The following is a 21,794-nucleotide window of genomic DNA, read 5'->3' as shown; positions in this document are numbered from 1 at the left end:
TTGTGAGACTTCTAGTCTAGCTGAAGTGATTCTGAAAATCTTCCAAATGCTTAAGTGCATCTGTCTGTCCAGGTTTTCCCAGGGGTACTTACTATTTTGTTCTCATGGGAGAGAGCACCTCATTGTCTTGTTTGCTCTAGGTTAATAATGTTCTACATCTACTACTATACTGAACGTTTGGTTTGCACTTACCCTTCTCTATCCTTGTGGCATTTCCCCTGTTCCTCGTGAGCTCTGGCCTGCTTATCACTGTCTTACATTCCTTGGAATTAATAGAACGGAACCGTGTTTTAAACAGAGAGTGGCTGGAGCTGCGAAAAGGGACTTTTAACCAGCCCAAAGCTGAGTGTGCTGGGGCCTGGGTTCACGTGGAAGTTTGTTCTTTCTGACCATGCTCCTTCCAGATTCCTCCAGCCTGGTCTGACAGGGGCTGAAGCCAGCGAACAACGCCGGGCTCAGGAGAGAGGGGATTTTTCTCACAAGCCGCACGACACGAGAGGTGCGCACACTGCAGCCCAAGGCTCTCGCCTGAGGCGCTCACAGGCTACCACAGCCCGGGCACCGCGAGTCAGTGCGCCGCAGCCCCCGCTGCACTGGGCGCTTCTGAGCCCCCAGGGCCCGCGCCTCTGCCCCTGCCCGAGCGGGGAGCCTCGCGCTCAGCTCACCTGCCCGGCCCCGCGGCTTCCCTGACTCCTCCTGGCTCGGGGTGGGCGGGGGCGAGGTCTCCCGGCCGGGCTGGCCCCCTCCCCCGTCAGTGGAGGCGGGGAGTCTGTGCTCAGCCCTCGGCTCGATCGTGCCTGGCTCGGGCTGCTGGAAGGGCGCGGAGCGGAGCCGCTGCGGGCAGGTGAGAGCGCGCAGCGCCCGAGTGGAGCCGGGGACGAGGCAGGCTGGGGGGCGGTGGGGCGCCTCAGTTACCGCCTCCCATCGGAAAGGGCCGTGCCCGGCCGCAGCCCCTTTCCTCGGGCACCAGCGGCTCCCGAGCCCCCAGGCAGGGCTGCCGGGCGCGCGCGCTGCTGGCCCGGGCACGGCTGCGAGCTGCCTCGGGGGTCAGGGCACGGGGTGGTGTCTGCTGGCCGGGCGGAGGAAGGGGATCGGCTGTGGGGCGCCTGAGTGACCTCGGAGCTGGTGCTGGGAAGTTGCTCTGTGGCTCCCAGCTCCGAGTTGCTGTGCTCACTGGTTTGGTTTTCTCTCCTTCACACTGGCGTCTGGCCAAGGGCGCGGAGTCCTCACTCCCCCCCAACAAGCTACTCAGCACAAGACTCCCTATAAAATCATCTGACAAAAATGGGGAGGCTCCCCGGAACCGCTGTTAATTGCACCCTTGGTAGTATTGCTTCAGGAGCGCATCAACAGCAGGCTTTTGAAGTGTCCCATTAGCATTGCTTCCCGGGGTCAGCTCCACCTGGACCGTAAAGGTGGGATTGCTAGTGTAGCATGACGCTGGTGTTTTTACCATTGTTGTACGTGGTATAGGGGTTAAGGGCCAGTTGCTACCTGGCCCCAGCTGGGCAGGAATGTGAGCTTTTGGGGGCAGAGCCTGGCTGCTCTGGGTGTTTGTACAGTCCATAGCACACTGGGGCTCTGACAATAGTAAGGTTAAATAAGAGTAATCAAGTTCTAATTTCTGCGGCCACTGGTGGAGCTGAATCAGTGATACCAAGGAAAGCAGGGAGAATTTTGGGGGCAATAAAGTCAGTGCAACCAGGCCTGTGTCTTACCAACTTCCCCTTCTTGTTGTAAAGTCCTCTGGGCAGGAACTGTATTTTCGTACCTGCTGTGCAGCTCACTGGTGATACTTATAGTAATAATGTACTGGCTGGTGTTGGCCCTGCCCTTAGATTTCAGATGAGTTCATGTGATCCGGTGCTCCTGGGAATGCAGGTAGGGTTATCATGCATCTCAGAGGTGTGTGGGTGTGGAGTTGCATACAAGGGTGCCTGTTGGCTAGGGTTAGTGTGGGCATAATCTTAGCACCCTCGAACCATGACCCTTTGGTGGAGATGGGGGTGTGCTAACTTGTAGATGCACATTCTTCAGCAGATTCCAGGGATTCCTGAAGTGGGGGGGGACCTCTGACTTCTTCATCTCCCTTTTATTCTATGAATTAACTTATTTTTGGGAAGGGGATTGTGCCTGCTTTGTGTGTGTTCACTTGCATAGGAAAGCCTTGGAAGACAATTTACCCATTCATTCCTCCTTCAGTTAACCATGGGAATGATATGTTGTATGTGTTTGTATACGATGACAGCTTTATAGAGAGATCAGTGCTGCCTCTGGTGAATATGGACTAGCATCAGCAGCTGGCTGAAGAACAATTTGTCACAGCTTTTACCTCTAGCCTGTACTCTTCCTCCCCTCCCCCAATATGTAATTTTCTTGCTGTATGATCTGAATATTCTAGCTTGCACAAAATATTTTTAAAGGATCATCGCTGCAGATAATGGAATAGTATTCAGAGAGAAGTAATGGAAGTTCATACTTGGAGACTTTTGTTTTTTAATTTTTTTTTTTAACCTCAACATTTCCAGTATGCTTGACTTGTACAAATGTTGAAGACATGGTCTCTCTCCCAAGGATTGTACATCATAAGACTTGGATCCTGCAAATGGACACCTGAATGGATCAGTTGCCAGGATTAGTGTTGAAATCATACTCTGACAAATCAGTTCAATTATATGGAATAACTGCACCATAGTTAAGGTTGCATTACAGAGTTCAGTTTAATAGAAGTGTTAAACCTTTATTTTGTAAAAATCTTATTTAAATGGGTAATGCCAAAACATAGAATATAAACTTTGAGCACAATTTGAAGTTTTCAGGATGGTTTGATTAAAAATGAATTAATAAAGAGAGAATAATATTTTAAAAATCACCCTTTTAGCAATTTTTCACTGGATTGTCTCCTGCAAAACCCAGAATAGCTTCCCTAAAGCACAGATTGTGTGACAACTAGATATGGTGAATGGTTGATATAATTGATAGACAGGCATATGAGGTCACCATGAAAAAGTTTTGTGATAAACTGCAAATTTGATTACATTGAGTATTTATTGCTTTTTGGTATCTGTTGGAGATGGAAATGAAAGCCTTATAGAGAGTTAGAGGGTGTTATCAGAATTGTTGCAGACAATGTGAAAGTAGAAAAGAATGCACAATCTTTCCCCTTAGGTTCTTAATTCCATTCTTTTAGGGTTTTCAGTGGATCAAATGTATTGTGCTGCAGTCGTTACTGCCACTAAACTTAGCTATTGCTTGCTAATTTAGGTTGAAGGGCAGAATTTCAGGAAGTATAGTTTTTTTATTTTTACATGTGTATTATCCACTTGTAGGTTATTGCTGAAAGGCTTTTGTGGAACAAGGATATTTTAAGGAGTGATATAAAGTCAGATTGACTGAACACAAAGAGATACCAAGTAAGGAACAATCTTGCATTAGCCAGTGCAATGGACTAGGTGATTTAATTATTTTCCTCATCTCTAATTATAATTTTTTGTTTACAGTACACTCCACCATGACAACAAAGCATTCAGTGGTGTTTGTACATTTCCCTCAAAGTTAGGATTAATTGTTTTTCTTGAACCTTTTGCAGACATAGTGTTTTCAGTTTTGTGTTGTTTTGTTTTCCTGGAATCTTGACTTTTGGTTAAAAAGTCTGCTTTGGACGAAGACACTTGTAATTGTTTTTTCAGTAATGAAAGGAGATATGTCTTTGTTCTGAGAAATGTCAAGATATCCGCTATCAATGAATGTATATCTTAGAAGGAGTCCTTGTGTCACCTTAGAAACTAACAAATTTATTTGGGCATAAGCTTTCGTGGGCTATAACCCACTTCATCAGATGCATCTGATGAAGTGGGTTATAGCCTACAAAAGCTTATGCCCAAATAAATTTGTTAGTCTCTAAGGTGCCACAAGGACTCCTAGTCTGTATCAGCAAAAACAACAAACACCACTATCCCTCTGAAACCTATCTTAGAAGGAACATTCAGCAAGGTTATAATTATCTGTGTAGTTAAGTATAAGATGTTTAACATTTAGTTTAAAAATAGAATGTAATATTCTCAAAATGTTGTATCTAAGAACCCACAAATAACTTGAAAATATTTAGTGTGCTGCTATGTATGCGTAATGTGAACAAATGTATTTTGAAGTATCTAGTATTTTGTCTCTATAAAGTGGCTTAGAAATGGTTTTTGAAGAGAGTTTACCTTCCAAATTGCTACTTACATTTGGTGTTTGTGTAGTTCTGCACACACTGCAGTGGTTTCTGATAAAGGAAATGGTAGTATCTTCATAGCTTAATTTTTTTCATTTTTCTAAGATTCAGAAAAGTTCTGCAAGAGTTGCTATGCATTTGTTTAGTTAAAAAGTTTCTTTCTGGGATACATGCTCATGGGATTGATCCTAGGGAATATGAAATGTTACTTGAGCGTCAGTGCAATGTAAACTCTATAAAACAGTAATCTAAAATAGATTACAGTAATGTAAAAAAGTAACAATGGAAATGGAAGAGTAATGAGTCATCCTCACTAGCACAGCCAGGAAAAATGTATTATGCACAAACTTGTGGTGATTACCGATGAGGTGACCTATCTGTGGATATGCATTGCATTTATCTGCTTACAATAGATGTTCTTATTCTCCATGACAGATTAGCTCCTTTTTTAAAAATACAATACCTATTTTTTGTTAGTCTAATAAATGGTATAATCGTTTATACTATCCAAATTAATTCCTAGCAAAGCAGCACATATCATATCTGTTATGTGTGTTGTTAGATTACCAGACTTGCACTATCGTTGTTCCTGACATTGCACTTGTGTGGGTGTGACGGAATCCCTGGGGTGCAACCTGGGGCCGCGGGACCACTGTGTCCCCTTAACTCTCCAGCCTGGGCTGTCTCTCACACTCCTTTGCTAGTGACAAGCAGCAAACCCCTCCAGGCTGTTATCACTCAGCACAACAGCAGTTGTGCTGTAGAGCCCCACATCCAGTTGCTAGATTGCATGAATTGCCCCCAGAGCCACTCATGAATCACACAGAGAAAGGCACCAGCCAGATCCCCCCAGCTACCAGCCTTGTACCTCAGGAATATACAGTCTTGCAAGCTTATTAATTGGTTCACCACTTCATCAATGGAATATATATATACACCAGCCTTTGTAAACATGAGTAGATTTACCAAACACTTCAGACAAACTCGCTAGTAAGAATAAACATAAAATTAAGTTTACTGACTGCAAAAGATAGATTTTAAGTGATTATAAGTGATAGGCAAAAAGTCAGAGTGGTTACCAGAATAAAATAAAATCATGCAGTCTGCACTCTCAATCCTGTTAGACTCGACAACATCTAGATTAAATTGTTTTTTTCATCCCACTAGATATTGTAGTTCATAGAATACAGGTTTCAGCCTTGAAACGTGGGCTAGTCTGTTGGAGTCTTCAGTCTCTCAGTGTCCTTGGTGTTTGCAGGATGGGTAGGGAGAGGAGAAAAGGCCAAACATGGGGCCGGTGTGTTCTGTTTTATACCCTTAGTCCATGTGCTTGGAGAACACAAGTCCAGGCATGTCTGTGGGCATTGCTGAGTCACCAGGCAAGGTTGAGCAATTCCCCTGGTGTGATCTGGTGCAAGTGAGTCATTGCATTGTAGCTGTCTTGCTGGACAATGCCTGTTGAGGGTTGTTCGACCACCCTGGCATTGGTTATCCCCCTGGTTATTGTCTTTAGGGAGCTAGTATCTGGGCAGTTCCCAAACCCACAGCATATTTTAGTGACAGCCATAAAACACAATTCTCACAATTTCATATTCATTAATAATATATATGTGTGTGTGTGTGTGTGTGTATATATATATATATATATATATATATATATATAGATGGAACTGTGTGTTTCAGCAGATCATAACCTTTCCCATCATACCTTACAAGGCATGCTTTATATGCAATATCAGTTATATACAAAGGATGAATGTGGGGGGGCAGGGGACTCAGAGCACTCCACTGGCGTGTAGAGTGTCACAGTGGGTTTCCCTTTACTGCGGACATGTGGAAGAAATGGAACTTAACTCTCTAAGGGTATGGCTACACTTGCAGCTGTACAGCGCTGCTGCGGGAGCGCTCCCGTGGCAGCGCTTTGAAGTGCGAGTGTGGTTACGGCACTAGCGCTGGCAGAGAGCTCTCCCAGCGCTGCAGGTACTCCACCTCACCGTGGGGATTAGCTTACAGCGCTGGGGCACTGTTTACACTGGCGCTTTACAGCGCTGTAATTTGCTGTGCTCAGGGGGGTGTTTATTCACACCCCTGAGTGAGAAAGTTGCAGCGCTGTAAAGTGCCACTGTAGCCAAGGCCTAAGGCAGGGGTGACCAACCTGTGGCTCTGGAGCCACATGTGGCTGTTCAGAAATTAATATGCGGCTCCTTGTATAGGCACCGACTCTGGGGCTGGAGCTACAGGCACCAGCTTTCCAATGTGCCAGGGGGTGCTCACTGCTCAACCTCTGGCTCTGCCATAGGCCCTGCCCCCACTCCACCCCTTCCCACACTCTCCCCTGAGCCTGCCATGCCCTTGCTCCTCTCCCCTCTTCCCCCCGCCCCCAGAGTCTTCTGTACTCCACAAAACAGCTGATGGGGAGGAAGGGGGAGACACAGATCAGCGGTGGGCGGAAGGTGCTGGGAGAGGGCGGGGGAATTGATGGGGGGCTGCTGACGTGTAACTGTGGCTCTTTGGCAATGTACATTGCTAAATTCTGGCTCCTTCTCAGGCTCAGGTTGTCCACCCCACTCTAAGGTATGTCTATGCTACGTTTTGAAACCTGTGGCAGCGAGTCTCAGAGCCTGGTGGAGTTGCGCTACATTGCCAGAACCAGCAGGTAGACATTATGACTCAGGCTGGTACTTGGGTTCTGAAGGTCACCCTTCTCCCTAGGCCGCAGAGCCTCTTTGAGATGACTTCCTCAGAACTGGGCCATGTATGCAATCAATTTCATTTCTGTGCAGTCCTAGAAGTTTACCTCAATAGCAGGATGAAACATATTTTTATGGTGAATAAGGGTATAATGTCTATTCCAATTCTTACCCACACTATATAGCTAAAAGTGGATCTTTTGGGGAACAGGGTTAAAGTTAGTTTGCCTGGAGGCTGCAATGTCATCTGGATTGTAAAGGTGAAACGGCATGACCTCTGACTAGAATACTTAACCCTTTGGTCATAGAGCAACATGAGATAAATGTTTTTACAAACTGGTAGTAAGCCAATTAGTTAGCATAGGCCAAAAAGTTAAGCTTCTGTGCCCCTCCTGTTTTCTGTTCTTACTATGGAAACAAGCTATTTGTATTGTAAACTGATCAAATATGTCAAGGCTAGGAACCTGCAGAAACCTGTAATTTAAAATGATATATGACAATTTGAAAACAAGAATTTCGTAATTGAAACACTAGCAAAACTTCAATTGTAGCGTCTTTACTATGTAATGTTGTGACAGTAGATGACAAGAAGAATCTTTTCATTACAAAAAGAATAAGTATTTGTATTATTTTAGCATGTAGGAACCCTAGGTTCATATACCATCAAATGATCTGTTCTGTCAACGTTCTAGACTTATTTTTTAAACTAATTTTGTAATTTAATGCTTTCAGTAGGAATTGCACTCCAGCTTCACATAAGACTGTTATATGATGTACAAAAACCTACATGGCATTAATGTTGTGAAGTCAAACACTCACAGTTAGTAAATGAAAGGATCAGGTTGTGTTCGCAAAGTTAATTTGTCCATATAAATGTATAACATAAATATACACTAACAGCCTACTAATTAAAAAATGGTACATATGTAATATAGCCATGTTAATATAGTTATTTACCCCTTAACATCTGCATTTCCTGACTTTTTGGATGCTTTTTAAAGTTCATGTACAAACATGAGTCCTACGTTTAGACTATTTGTGTATGTAAGCCTTTGCAGGATCAGGGTCTTTACCTACAGTATACTTACTGCAATTTTTGTTCTTCTTAAATATAGAAGAAGAAGAGTTTGGTAGTGAACCGCTGCAGTTGCACTGTGGAGCTGTGCAATGTTTGCGAACTGGCAATAACACAACAAAAACCTAATAGAAATATTTTACTGTACTTGTGCACAAGTGAATGCACTTAAAACGTTAAAATATTTTTTCAAAGTTTCCGGATGACATGTTTTGTATTGAGGGCTAACTATAAATGAAGTTTGAACTTCTGAAAGTTAAGGCATGTTGAGTTACCTTTTCATGTAAGTTTATATAGTACTAGAACAGAGGAAGTAAATTCTCCTCATCCTGTAAATGGAAGTGATTGAAAAGATTTTGCTCACAAATTCCAGAAACCTTTGGACTGAAGTCAAGCACTGGAAGCTTCAGCCCCAAAGAGTTTTTCAGAAAGTTATGAGTGGGGTTTACAATGAAAATTGGGTTGTAACTTGTTTTCTAACTGTATAATAAACTTCTTGTATATTTTAATGTATGTTTTGGGTCCATCACATGAGAATTTGGGAAGTTGAAAAGGAGAGAATAAAGAGCTAATCTTAAAAACATATATGAGAGTCTGTTTTTAGTTTTACTGTAATATTTACTGGTACCTCTTGTACTGTGGTTACATAACAACTAATGTTGATAACTGACACGTTCAATGCATTGTTAAGTTTTTGTGGTTTATTGATGCAGCCTGGCTTAAAATCAGCTCTGAATTTTTGAACTTTGCCATGAAGTTAAAGTGTAATATTAAGGAAGTACCCTGTGTTCTTTCAGGCAAAATTGTGTTCTTTTTCTTAGAAGTTAGCCAAAAGTAGAAATTGGCTTAGTTTCACTCTACACACCGTGGTATTTTACCAGTCTGGCTTCTAAATCCATTACCATAGCGATAATGACATAACAGTAATGTCTAGCCCTTCCAGCCAGTATTATGATGGAAATTTTAAAATAGGCCCCTAATACAAGGCACATTATAAGCCTGAATCTGAAAAGTGCTGAGTATTTCAGGGTATAACGTAGTGTATGAGAGTGAATTTTCTAGGCCAACAGCATTTGCTTTATGTTGTAGATCAAGGGTTCTCAAACGGGGGGTTGGGACCCCTTAGAGGGTCATGAGGTTATTACATGGGGCGCGGGTCGTGAGCCGTCAGCCTCCACCCCAAACTCTGCTTTGCCTCCAACATTTATAATGGTGTTAAATATATTAAAAAGTGGTTTTTAATTTATAAGGGGGGGGTCACACTCAGAGGCTTGCTATGTGAAAGGGGTCACCAATACAAAAGTTTGAGAATCACTGTTGTAGGTGAAGATCTTCAACAAAGCACTGACTTTTCATGAAGAAGAGTATCTTAATGAAAGCGGAGCTTCTGAGCTGGCTGGACATGTTCACAAAGATCCTATTCTCATCTAACGTAACCACTGTTGTATTGAAGAGATTTTCTCAGTCAAAAAAACCTGGAGAATTAATACACAGTAACATTACATTATTTGTCAGTTATGTCTGGTCTATAAATCACATAGTGAAGCACAAAAACACAGAAATGAAAAATATGACCCTCTACTCCTCCATTCACAGAGACACATTTCATTACTAGGACCACCACCATGCATCTTTGACAGCACGCTACACCTTTAACTTTGTCCCAGCAGGGATGCCAGACTCCAAATGTGAGTGAACAGGATTTTCCAGAATTGTGCAGAAAGGATAGTGATCTGTTTGGTAGTGGTAGGGAGTTTAGATAAAGGATTAGTGGAAAGCTGGCATCCCTATTAGGGCAGAGTTAAGGTTATGGTGTATTGTCTCTGATATATGGTGGTTGTCACTGAATGGGATCTTTGGGTTTTTGATTATGGAGCACAGCTTGAAACCCTTAACTGACAACTACTGGCCTGAGGACTGAGCCTACTCACATGAGTGAATAATACCTGTGCTGTAATGTGCAAAGACTCCTTCCCCAAAGCTATGCGTCCTGCAAATTAAAATGACAAGTGTGTACTGTATATAACTGTAACATTTTCAGTCATTTTGTCTATGTAATATATTTGAAAAATTGTAAATAGTACTACAGGTAGTAAAATATTTTAGTACATTCAAAGCACTGCACCAGAATTTGTCCGATAATATTTTACCAGCTAGTTTGACAAGCTGCCGAGCTCGATGAATACTGTGAAAAAAGCATATGTTGAATTATTATTCAACATTAATGCTGGTAAAATTCCTCAAGTAATTTGTTGATTACTATTTGATTAATCCAGTTTAATTTATTTTCTTATTTATTGCCCACTGTCTGTTAGGGGCTTTCCAGACAGGTGAGAAGGCACAGTGCCTACTCTTTGGAGCTCGCACCCTAAGGATCTCTCTTGGTCCTATATTCCACATCATTTCTGTCTTTCCTACCATAGATCATGGTGTATCTTTTCCTATCTTTTTGTCTTCAGTGTCCTGTTTGTTTCTTTCTTCTGACTTCTTTGTCTTCCACTCCCCAACGCATTTATTACATTCTCTACTTCCTCCCCCATTTTTCTTTTCTTCTCCCATTTCTCCTGCAAATCATACTTTCATGTCATGCTTTTCTTTTCTAATTTATCCTATCATTTATCCCTGTCTTTCTTCCACCCACTCATACCCATCCAGGCATAAGGCTTGGAAATTGGGTTAGACACTTACAGCCGGGGGACTAAACATACTAGCTGCAGACTGGTATTAAAGATGAGAAATATTGTTATCCAGTTGCAACACTCAGGTGGGAAAGTAATCCCAGTTGCTCGGATTCTTGTCAGGGTGCTGATCATGTTCTCTAGATCTGCTCAAGGAAGGGGAGAATGCAGGCAGCTGCCATTCCCACCCCCATTCTGAACTCTGCAGAGGTTTCCACTGTGGAAAGAGATGTGCAGTCCAAGAGGATGAAAATTGTCCCTCCTGAGATCTGTGGAAATTAGTTTGAAAACAATAAGAACAAAAACATACCTCAAGGCCTCAGTAACTTTTCAGAGCTGTCCCATCCCAGGAGGAAGTCTGTCAGGGGCAGAAGCATAGGCCTCCTGCAGCCTCCAGACTTGCTCAGTGCTACACACACATGCTGATGATGTGTGTGGTGATTTCCTCCAATGGAGTTCCCGTCCGTGGGTATTTCTGTGGGAGGCCAAGGTACTGTTCCTGTATCATTTTTGATGACTTGCATCTTTTTGCCAAGTGGGTGTCTGATAAAGTTAAAGTCTGTCCTGTCAGGAAGTGTTTTTCTTTCTCTGTGATTTCTCCCTACCCCTGCTTTCTAAATGTAGGGAGGACTTGAGAGCCTGAGCTCCAGCCTGCAACATCCATATCGCTAATTTTGATGCACTAGCTCAAGCTCCACTAGCGTGAGCCTGTCTTCCCAGGATGGGAGGCTTGCTCTCATCTGCAGTATAGACATACCCTAAGAGGCTAAGTGAGAAAACAGGGACTGTGTCTGAATCAATATCCTCAGTGAACAGTTCTCTTGCCTACCTTTGCTGCTTATCCTCACACTGCAGAAAAAATAACAAAATTCCTGTCAGGTTCACTGATGCCAACAGATTTTTCAGTAACAATAGTGAGAACCGATGGTGGTTGGTTTCCCCTCTGTGGCATGTTGGTAAAGCAGTGAGTAGCAGCAGATGCATTGGGGCGGGCTGGCTGGCTGGCTGGCTGCAGACTCAGGAAGACAGCACTTTATTGATTTACTGCTGTTTTAGGTTTCTTTCTTTGTTGAAAGCTTAGATCCTGTAGGTGAAAATTTACTAGAAAATGTTTCTTATTTGCCTTAGGTGGAGGGATTTTTCTAACCCCAACAGAAATTGGTGGGTTACTATTTATGTTGCCATAAGTGGAAAATATTACTTGCCCATGGAATAATTATTTCAGACATGTTCATCTGAGCAGTTTAACAAACTTCAGAATCTATTGTGACCTCACCTGTGTGTTAGTGGAGATAAATCTAAATGGCAAAATTTTATACTGTGGTTGAATATTATAATTTAACGTTTAAACTTGAGAAACTAATAGTAGGACTGCATGTGTAAAAGATTTAGTGAAGTGGTAACCATGGAGTCCCCTGTGTTTGGGATTATAGCACAGTGAATTTGCTCTGACCTTGTACCATCTCTGCCAACAAGGTTGGCAGTCTCATTGAAGGAGTTTATCCAAGTATAGTTCTATTTTAAGTAGAATAGAATGGATGATGAAATCCACAGCCAGACATTTAAAATACTTAGTTTTTAAATACTTAGTTTTTCCACATGTGCCTCTAACTAAGCATTGAATCCGCTGTATTTGAATTACATTGTTCCATTATTTGCTCTGCTGAGACACACTATTCAGTTTAAAATGTAAACCTTAATTTCAGATGTGACGTAATAAGGGTGCCTTTTTCATGTCCACCTATTTTGTAACATTTCTTGTTGTACTAGAAGGCAAATGTAGTATTCCATTCTGTCCTGGGGGAAAGTGATGGTGAGACTTTCTGCAAAGTGCTTTCATTTAAAAGACAAAAACTCAATGTGGTTGGTCACACCAGAAGATGTCTGAGTCATTAGCACATTCACTGACTTCTACAGGGCCCCCCCCCATTCTCTGTCATGCAGGAATGCTAAAAGTCATTAATATTCGGATAGCCCTGTGACACTCAAAGATCTGCGCATGACAGAATCCAGAATGCAGGAATTTAGGAATCCTCAATTTTACGTTAGACACATTCCCCATTCTAATGGTGCCTAAACATAGAATTAAAAGCTATAAGTACAGATACTATAACAATGAAAATGTGACTAGTTGGTTAAAAATGGCAATGTTCGTAAATCCAGTATTGAAACACACACACACCCCTTTCCCAGAAAATAGATCTCAGCAAGAAGCAACCATTTGGAAACTTTTAGCACTTTTTGAGCTATCTTAGGTCAAGAAGTCTTAAAAATCTGTTTAAAGTAGAAAAGTATACACATGAACAAACACACTTATTACTCTCATGTTAATACAAACATGGATGAACAGATTTTGCTTAGTTTCAAAGTAAAAAGGCACCATATGCAAAAATGATAAAAGTCTGAGCTTTACTGGAGGGGGAGCGGGAGGGGGGAAGCTACTTTCAGTGATGAGAACCTTGTACGAGCTGCATTAAGCCCCTTTGAAGGGCTCAGCATGGGTATAGCAAATGTGGCTATATGTAGTCATTTTTGGGACTGGGGCAGTGTTACTTACATGGGAAAAATGTTACAACTGTGCTCTCCAGGTTGCTTCAGCAGCAAGAGCCTTAATTTCTGAATACAAATCAGGGGTTGGTTTAGCACTATCAAGCTTCGTGCAAGACTTGACTAATTTACCTGACACTAGTCTGAGGACTTATAGCCTAGTCTACAATAGAAAAGGTTTGCTGGTTTAACCATACTGGCATAGCAATACCAACAAACTCTCCTAATCTAGACACAGATTGTACTAGCATAAAAGTATTTCTGTTGGTATAATTCATACCAGTTTTGTAAGTGAAATAAGCTATACCAGCAAAAGCACTCTTATGCCAATATAACTGTCTACACAAGGTCTTTGCTGGTATAGGAACGTTGGAGGCGGGGGCGGGGGGGTAATGACACTCCTAACTGACATTTTTATAGTGGCAAAAGTTTCTAGTGTAAATCTGACCTAAGCCACTAGCCAAGGTGACAAGTATCAGAGGGGTAGCCGTGTTAGTCTGGATCTGTAAAAGCAGCAAAGAGTCCTGTGGCACCTTATAGAATAACAGACGTTTTGGAGCATGAGCTTTTGTGGGTGAATACCCACTTTGTCTAGCCAAGGTGAAAAATACCTATGCAGCCACTGCCCCATAAGTTAAAGAAATAAAACAATGTGTACCATTTACAGTAGACTGAATGAAAATGTTACCATTAATGACTATCCATGGAATGCCCTTTTATTATTTATTATTTGTAATTGGTTACCTGTCTTGCTAAGTATTCCTTTCTTTCAGGCATCACTCCACTTTTTCTCTTGTTTCCTATTATAGATCATGGTGTATCTTTTCCTGCATTTTTTAAATTGTCTATATCCAAAATTTGGGCTGCTTTACTTCTGCCAGCATAGTTAAAGCAATACAAATCCTGTGGGATGCATACAGTTATACGGGTATAAAGGTAGTTATATGGTTATACCTTATTCTTGTTCATGAAGGGGAATAAGGCCATGTCTACACTACGGGATAATATCGAATTAGCTAAAATCGGTTTTATAAAACTGATATTATAAATTCGATTTCATGTGGCCACACTAGGCACAGTAATTCGGCGTTGTGCGTCCATGGTCCGAGGCTAACGTCGATTTCTGAAGCGTTGGTTGCATTGTGGGTAGCTCTTGCCGTAGCTATCCCACAGTTCCCGCCAGTCTCCCCCGCCCCTTTGGAATTCTGGTTAAATCATTATTGTCGCGAGGTGGTTCTGGGTAAATTGTCGTCAGTCATTCCTTCCTCTGGAAAACATCAGCTGACAACCTTTCGCGCCATTTTTTCCCTGATGCCCTGGCAGACGCCATAGCACGGCAACCATGGAGCCCGTTCAGCTTTTTTTTTTTCTGGCGCCGTATGTGTACTGAGGATGCCGCAGACAGAGAGGCGATACTCCAGCGCTACACAGCAGCTTCACTTGCTTTTGCATGATAGGCAGAGATGGTTTACCAGTCCATTCTGTACCGTCTACTGCCGGAGTAAACTGGCAATGAAATGACGGTTATCTCTCCCTCTCTGTACTGTCCCGCTGCTATCATGAGTGCCCTGGCTGAAATCGGCCGGGGGCGCAACGCATCAAAAGTAAAATGTGGGATTGACTCCCGAGTCAATCCCTCCTTTGGTTTCTAAAAATAGAGTCAGTCCTGCCTGGAAATAAGGGGCAAGTGTGTTAGAGGACCAGTGTATCAGAGAGAGCACAGCTGCTCCGTGTCAGTATTCACAGGGGGTGCCCCTGCAACAACCCACCCAGTTGCTTCCCTTCTCCCCCAACCTCTACCTGGGCTTATCGTGGCAAGTGTCCTGCCCATTTGTGTCATGAAGTAATAAAGAATGCAGGAATAAGAAACACTGATTAGTGACATACAAATGAGGGGGGCAAACTCCCGGCGCGATGCGATAGTCCAGGCAGGACATTAAGTGGGTGTGGGGGAGAGGAGCACAGCAAGGCTGCTTTGCTATGAATAGTCCACGGCAAGTACAGAATCTAATTGTCGCTTACAAATGGCAGCTGAGTAAGGGTAAGTGGGGTTGAAGTTGAGAGCTCAGCAGCCAGATTGCTGTCTATGATACAGAAATAGACGGTTACGTAGCTGGTTCTTCTAATCTACGACTGGTAAGAGTAGACGGACGACAGTGAGTGATATCATTCCTGTTCTTACCCAGCCGCCCCGCATATTCCGTTAAAAAGCATTGGAAGCACTTGGGTTCATGAGGCCCAGTTACGCAGGTCATATTGCACCGTCTACCACCAGGGAGGGAGAGAGCAGCAGATAATTGCTCTTTCACTGGCTGCAGCATAAAGCGTCTACCAGACAAGCCTTCACTACAAACATTAGGAGTGACAGTGAAAGAAGTCAAGAAATGATTTCTGTCCCTTTTCTTTCAGCGTGGTGGGTGGGGGGAAAGAAACTGAGGAGCTATTCCCCGACCCACACCCGACACTGTGTTTGAAACCTGCAGATCATTGGGCAGCTCAGACAAGAATGCAAAATACTTTTCAGAGACTGCTGTGGACTGTGGGATAGCTGGAGTCCTCAGTACCCCTCCCTCCCTCCATGAAAGCGTCCATTTGATTTTTTGGCTTCCGTTACTAGCTTGTCATGCAGCGGTGTGTAGCCTGGAGGAGTTTTTTCAAAACGCTTTGGGCATTTCGTCTTCCTGTTTTAAAAAAAACGGAAAAAAAAAACAGCCCCTCTGATCAGAAAAGATTTGGTCTCCCCATAAAGCGAATCAGAATCCAGTATCTTTCAGCGTACAGTCCATGCTGGAGCTCTTTTGGATTGGGAACTGCATCGCCACCCGTGCTGATCAGAGCTCCACGCGGGCAAACAGGAAATGTAATTCAAAGTTCGCGGTTTTCCGGACCTGCCCGCTGCATCCGAGTTCAGATGCGTCCAGAGCGTCAGTGGTGCATGGGGATAACTGCCCGAGGTCCAATAAAGTCGATTACGTCCCACACTAACCGTAATCCAATATTTAATATCGAATAGCGCTACTCTCTCGCCGGGGAAATCGATTTAAAGAGCCCTTTATATCGATATAAAGGGCGTTGTAGTGTGGACGGGTACAGCGTTAAATCAATTTAACGCTCTTTAAATCGATTTAAACGCGTAGTGTAGAGCAGGCCTAAGTTATACTGGTAAAAGGCACCTTTATACTAGTAGAACTGCATCCACACTAGGGGTTATATCAGGGATCGGCAACCTTTGGCACGCAGCTCTCCAGGGTAAGCCCCCTGGTGGTCCAGGCTGGTTTGTTTACCTGCAGCGTCACCAGGTTCAGCCAATTGTGGCTCCCACGGGCTGCAGTTTCCCACTCCAGGCCAATGGGGCTGTGGGAAGAGGCGTGGGCCAAGCGATGTGCTGGCTGCCGGTTCCCGCAGCTCCCATTGGCCTGGAGCGGCGAACCGTGGCTCGTGGGAGCTGCAATCGGCTGAACCTGCGGACATAGCAGGTAAACAAACCGTCCTGGCCCGCCAGGGGGCTTACCCCGGTGAGCTGCGTGCCAAAGGTTGCCGATCTCTGGGTTATATCAATCCAAAAACTGTGCTAGACCTATCCTCAGAGTCTGTTTCCTTATTTTCTTTCTCCCTCCAACCTGGAGAATGCTGCTATTATTTATTATTATTCCTAATTTATAGATTTGATAGTGGAGGAAGAGGAGAGAAAATATAGAGGGGGAGGTTCGATCACACTACATATCGAAAGAAAGACAAAGGAATATATGATGTAGTGGGAGAGACAAATACCAGCACTGAAAACAAGACCGGAAAAGATAGACCATGATCTATATAAAAAGGAGTGGATAAGAGTTCAATATTTTAATTAATGACTTGGATAACAGAGTGGAGAGTGCCACTAAAATTTATAGATGACATTATCCTGGGAGGGTTTGCAAGCACTTTGGAGGACAGGATTAGAATTTAAAAGGACCTTGATAAATTGGAGAATTGGTCTGGAATGAACAAGATGAAATGCAGTAAAGACAAGTGCAAAGTACTGCACTTAGGAAAGAAATTCAAATTCACAACTACATCTAGGTGGTAGTTCTGTTGAAAGGGATCTGGGGGCTATGCTGGATCACAAATTTAATATAAGCCAATTATGCGATGCAGTTGTGATAGGCTAATATTCTGGGTGTATTGGCAAGAGTGTTATACCTGATACCTGAGAGGTTCATTCCACTTGGCTCTAGTGAGGTCTCAGCCTGAGTGCTGTGTCCAGTTTTGGATGCCAGACTTTCAGAAAGATGTGTACAAATTGGAGGGAATCCAGAGGAGAATTATAAAAATGTTAGAAGGTTTAGAAAACCTGAGCTATGAGGAAAGATTTAAGAAAACTGGTATGTTTAGTCTTGAGAAAAGACTGAGGAGGGGACCTGATAACAATCTTCACTGTCCTCTTCATAATAACCTTTAATATATTTGATCTATTGTTCTCTGTGTTCATTGAAGGTAGGATAAGAAGTAATAAGCTTAATCTGCTGCAAGGAAGATTTAGGTTAGATATTAGGAAAAACTTCTCAACTACAAGGATAGTTAAGCGCTGGAATAGGTTACCAAGGATGGTGGTGGAATCCCCATCACTGGAGTTAAGAACAGTTAGAACAGGGGTTCTCAAACATTTTTCCTGGGTCCCACTTTGAAAATACTTCAGGCTGTGATGATAACTCTCTCCCCACCCCCCCACCAAAGAAAAGTGATAGCAAATTACTGTTTATACTCATAGAAACGCTAAATGAAGCATGTAGTCATTATCCCTGCAATGGAAGGCGCTGAAGCCTTTCAAAAAGTGTAAACCAATAGTTTTCATGAATAAATATTTGGGCTTTTAAGAAACACATTTTTTGAAAAAATAAAATAGACAACAGGGTACAGTTTGGAGACCCGGAAGTCTTTTTCAGTGACTGTGGCAAAAACCATAGCATTGTCCAAGGCCTGTGGCTTTATACACAACTATATACAAACAAGTATCTAGACACCTAATGTGATGGGTGTTGCTATTTTGAAACATACAATTTTTTCATTCACAACTCCAGGGAACTGAGGCAGACTTTTAAATCGGTCCTCCACATTCACTCCCTGGCTCCCTGGCTCTTGAAGGCTGTGCCGCTGCCAGCAGCATAGGGTGACCAGGTGTCCGGTTTTCAACTGAAACACCCAATTGAAAAGGGGTCCTAGTGGCTCTGGTCAGCACCGCTGACCAGGCCATTGATTGTCCAATTGACAGCATTGTGCAGCGGGGCTAGCAGGCTCCCTGCTAGCCTCTGCGCTGCTCCAAGGAAGCAACCGTCATGTCCCCGCAACTGGCTCCCCACCCCAAGCGCTCTCCCCATTGGCTGGGAACTGCAGCCAATAGGAGCTACGGGGCAGTGCATAAAGCCACCTGGCAGCACCTCTATGAAGAAGCCAAAATGGGGACATGTTGCTGCTTCCAGGAGCTGCTAGAGGTAAGTGCTGCCTGAACCCTGCACCCTAACCCCCTCCTGGACCCCAACCCCCTACCCCAGCCCTGATTCCCCTCCTGCCTTCTGAACCCCTTGATCCTGGCCTGGAGCATCCTCCCATACTTCGAACCCCTCATCCCCAGCCCCACCCCAGAGCCCTTGCTCGCCCTGCTGCCCCAGCCCTGATTCCCCCTCCTGCCTTCTGAACCTGCTGTCTCAGCCTAGAGCCCCCTCCCATATTCTGAACCCCTTGACTTCACCTCCCCAGCCTAGAGCCCCTCCTGCACCCAAACCCCTCATCCCTGGACCCACTCCAGAGCCTGCACCCCTGCCCATAGTCCACACCCCCTCTCGCATCCCAACCCACTGCCTCAGCCTGGAGCCCCCTCCCATACTCTGAACTCCTCATTTCTGCCCCCACCCTGGAGTCTGCACCCCTAGCCAGAGCCCTCATCCTCTCCCAGCCCCCTGAGCCAGCCCAGTAAAAATGAGCCAATGAGTGAGGGTGAGGAGAGTGAGCAACAGAGGAAGGGGTAGATGGAAGGGGCAGGGTCTCATAAAACGTGCGGGGCCTGATACAAAGGTTCCTTCTACTGATGTAGTTTATTCTTTTTTTGGTATGCGAATAAGCTATACTGGTATAGCTGATTCACACGAGGGATGTTGTACAGCTTTAACTATAACCAGTATTATTAAAGCAATACAATTATTGTATGTGGACAAGACCTTAGATTCTCTTTCAGGATTATTGGAAAGAGCTCATGATAGCCACCAAAATAAGGAATATTTTTTATCATCCTTTAAGGAATATAAAGAGGTTTTGTATCCTCGCAGCACTGGCAAAGCATCCCTAAACAAACTGAGAGCAGTCACTGGGTACGTCTACACTACCCACCAGATCGGTGGGTAGTGATTGATCTGTCGGGGATGAATTTATTGTATCTAGTGTAGACATGATAAAATGGATCCCCGATCGCTCTGCCGTCGACTCCAGAACTCCACCACGGCGAGAGGTGGAAGAGGAGTCGACAGGGGAGCGGCAACGGTCGATTGGCCGCTGTCCTCACGGCCAGGTAAATTGACCTAAGATACGTGTATGTGGTAAGAAACATGTATGTTTCTTAGGTCGACACCTCCCCCTTCCCTCCCTCAGTGTAGACCTAGCCATTGTTTATATTTCTGTAAGAAAGATTCTCTGAAAGACTTTCTTTTACAAACTTTAGATTTTGCCTCTAGGCCTCTAAAAATATGTACAGGATATTTTCTTTATTTACACAATAATGATATCATTGAGCTGTATTAAGATAATTTATTTTGGAACAAAATAAAAAGCTTTCAGGATTCACAATTGCAGGAAAATGTAGTAAAACAACGAAAAACCTCTTGTGGAGAAAGGGTGGGTCATATCAGATGTTTGGATACAAACCAGCTATTGTATTTGAAAGCACGAACTTCTTTTAGAACCTATAAGTGTCCTCATATTATTTAGCTGTAGTTGTTTCCATATTTTTGTTATACTTTAACAAGATTCTACAAAATCAGCATGTATAGCCAAGGCAAAATTCTACTTAGTAGCATAGTTGGGTACACGTTTCTCTTCAATTCTTTTGTAAGTTTGGGAGAAAATCAAAGGAGAAGTTGAATGTGAGTATGTATATACAATTAATACTGAGAAGTATTTAGAGTTTGGTTTTGGGGGTTGTTTTTTTTTTTAGTATTCAAAGATTAGTAGGGCCTTGTACATATAGAGAAGTTATACTGCTTTAACTATCCGGTCCAGCTAAAGTAATAGAACCTCACAAGTGTGGGTGCCATTGTACTGGAATAAAAGTGTTTTATACTTCTTTAGCTTACCTTGTACTAGTAGGGAAATAAGTTATATTGGTATAAGCACACTGATACTGGTATAACTGCATCCACGTTGGAGATTGTATTAATATAACTATTTCCATTTAAAAAAAACCCAGCCCCAGCAGATGTTGTTATATTGATAACAAAATCTGTATGTAGACCAGGATGAATAGAGACAGAAAGATTACAGATGAATAAATTGTATTTACAATTACATTTTAGATACATGATGGTTTATAAATTGGTAGAATTTAATTTAATTAAAGATTTGCTTTTGATTAATATTTGGTGTATTTGGAAAGTTCTTTTTTCTGGATTAAAATGATGGCTTTTTTATTTAATAACATAAAATTAATAGCATGACAGTAATACATCATAATTCAGTGTGTTGTAGGAAGAAGTCAGGAGGTTACAATTAAAAAATAAAGTTCTAATTTCTGCAGTAAGCAAGGCCAATAGATAAGTCTCCTGTATTGTTCCTGGTGACAAGTGCACTGAAATTCTGACTAATGCATTGAATATTAGTAATTTAAAGAAATAGTAGTTTAAAGAAAACTTTTTGAGTTTTAAAGAAATAGTTTTAAAGAAATAGTAGTTTAAAGAAAAAGTTTTGAGTCAGTTCAATATTGAACTGCATTTTCCCGTAGTGGCACATTGCCTTAGGAGAAATGCAATTCAGGAGCCTGATGTTCCCATTCTCCCCTATAGGCCAGGCTCCATGGCTGGACTATATCTCCCATAACAAACCTGGAGTCATGTGACTCCCATGATGGTAACACATAACTTGGTCAAAGAGAAAGCTGCATTACAATTTGGGAAAGGTAGTTCCCCATGGAGCCTGGCCCATAGGAGAATATGGGGCCTGAACAACAACTCCTGTATGTGATTGAGCTGATATGGAAATGCAGCTTACTGTTTTGTTGAACTGATTTTAAACTAAATGTTTTGGGTAAGTTAAATTAAAATATTCCAATTTGGGTTGAACTGACTTGAAATCAAATATTTCATTTTGATTTTTGAGACTGAAAATTGAAAGATTTTGACAAAACCACCATTTTCCCACTGGAAAATCCCTAACCAATAGACTCATACAGGTTTGTGTGTTTTCTGTTACCTCATTGCTAATGGACCTGATTCTAGTCTAGCTCAAGTAGTAGAGGCTCATAATTCTAGATCCAGAGGTCCCAGGTTCATTCCCTGGAGATAACTCGAAGAGGATCATCATTATATTTGGCTGTGCTGTCTCTAATCACTAGTGTCACTATATTC

The 21,794-nt window shown here is 42.9% G+C and overlaps 1 protein-coding gene across 3 annotated transcripts in view; it reads left to right on the top strand.

Annotated features, from left to right (window-relative positions):
* The first annotated feature begins 762 nt into the window (after positions 1-762).
* Positions 763-21,794, top strand: part of CGNL1 (cingulin like 1) — a 113,126-nt gene continuing 92,094 nt past the window's right edge. For all 3 annotated transcript variants that reach the window (XM_032774112.1, XM_032774111.1, XM_032774109.1), the window contains exon 1: positions 763-844. The gene's annotated coding sequence lies outside the window, so the exon portion shown is untranslated. The remainder of the gene's footprint in view (positions 845-21,794) is intronic.

The sequence above is a fragment of the Chelonoidis abingdonii genome, chromosome 9 (assembly GCF_003597395.2).
Source record: "Chelonoidis abingdonii isolate Lonesome George chromosome 9, CheloAbing_2.0, whole genome shotgun sequence".
NCBI classification, from domain to species: Eukaryota; Metazoa; Chordata; order Testudines; family Testudinidae; genus Chelonoidis; species Chelonoidis abingdonii.
This window is presented reverse-complemented; position numbering and strand designations above follow the sequence as displayed.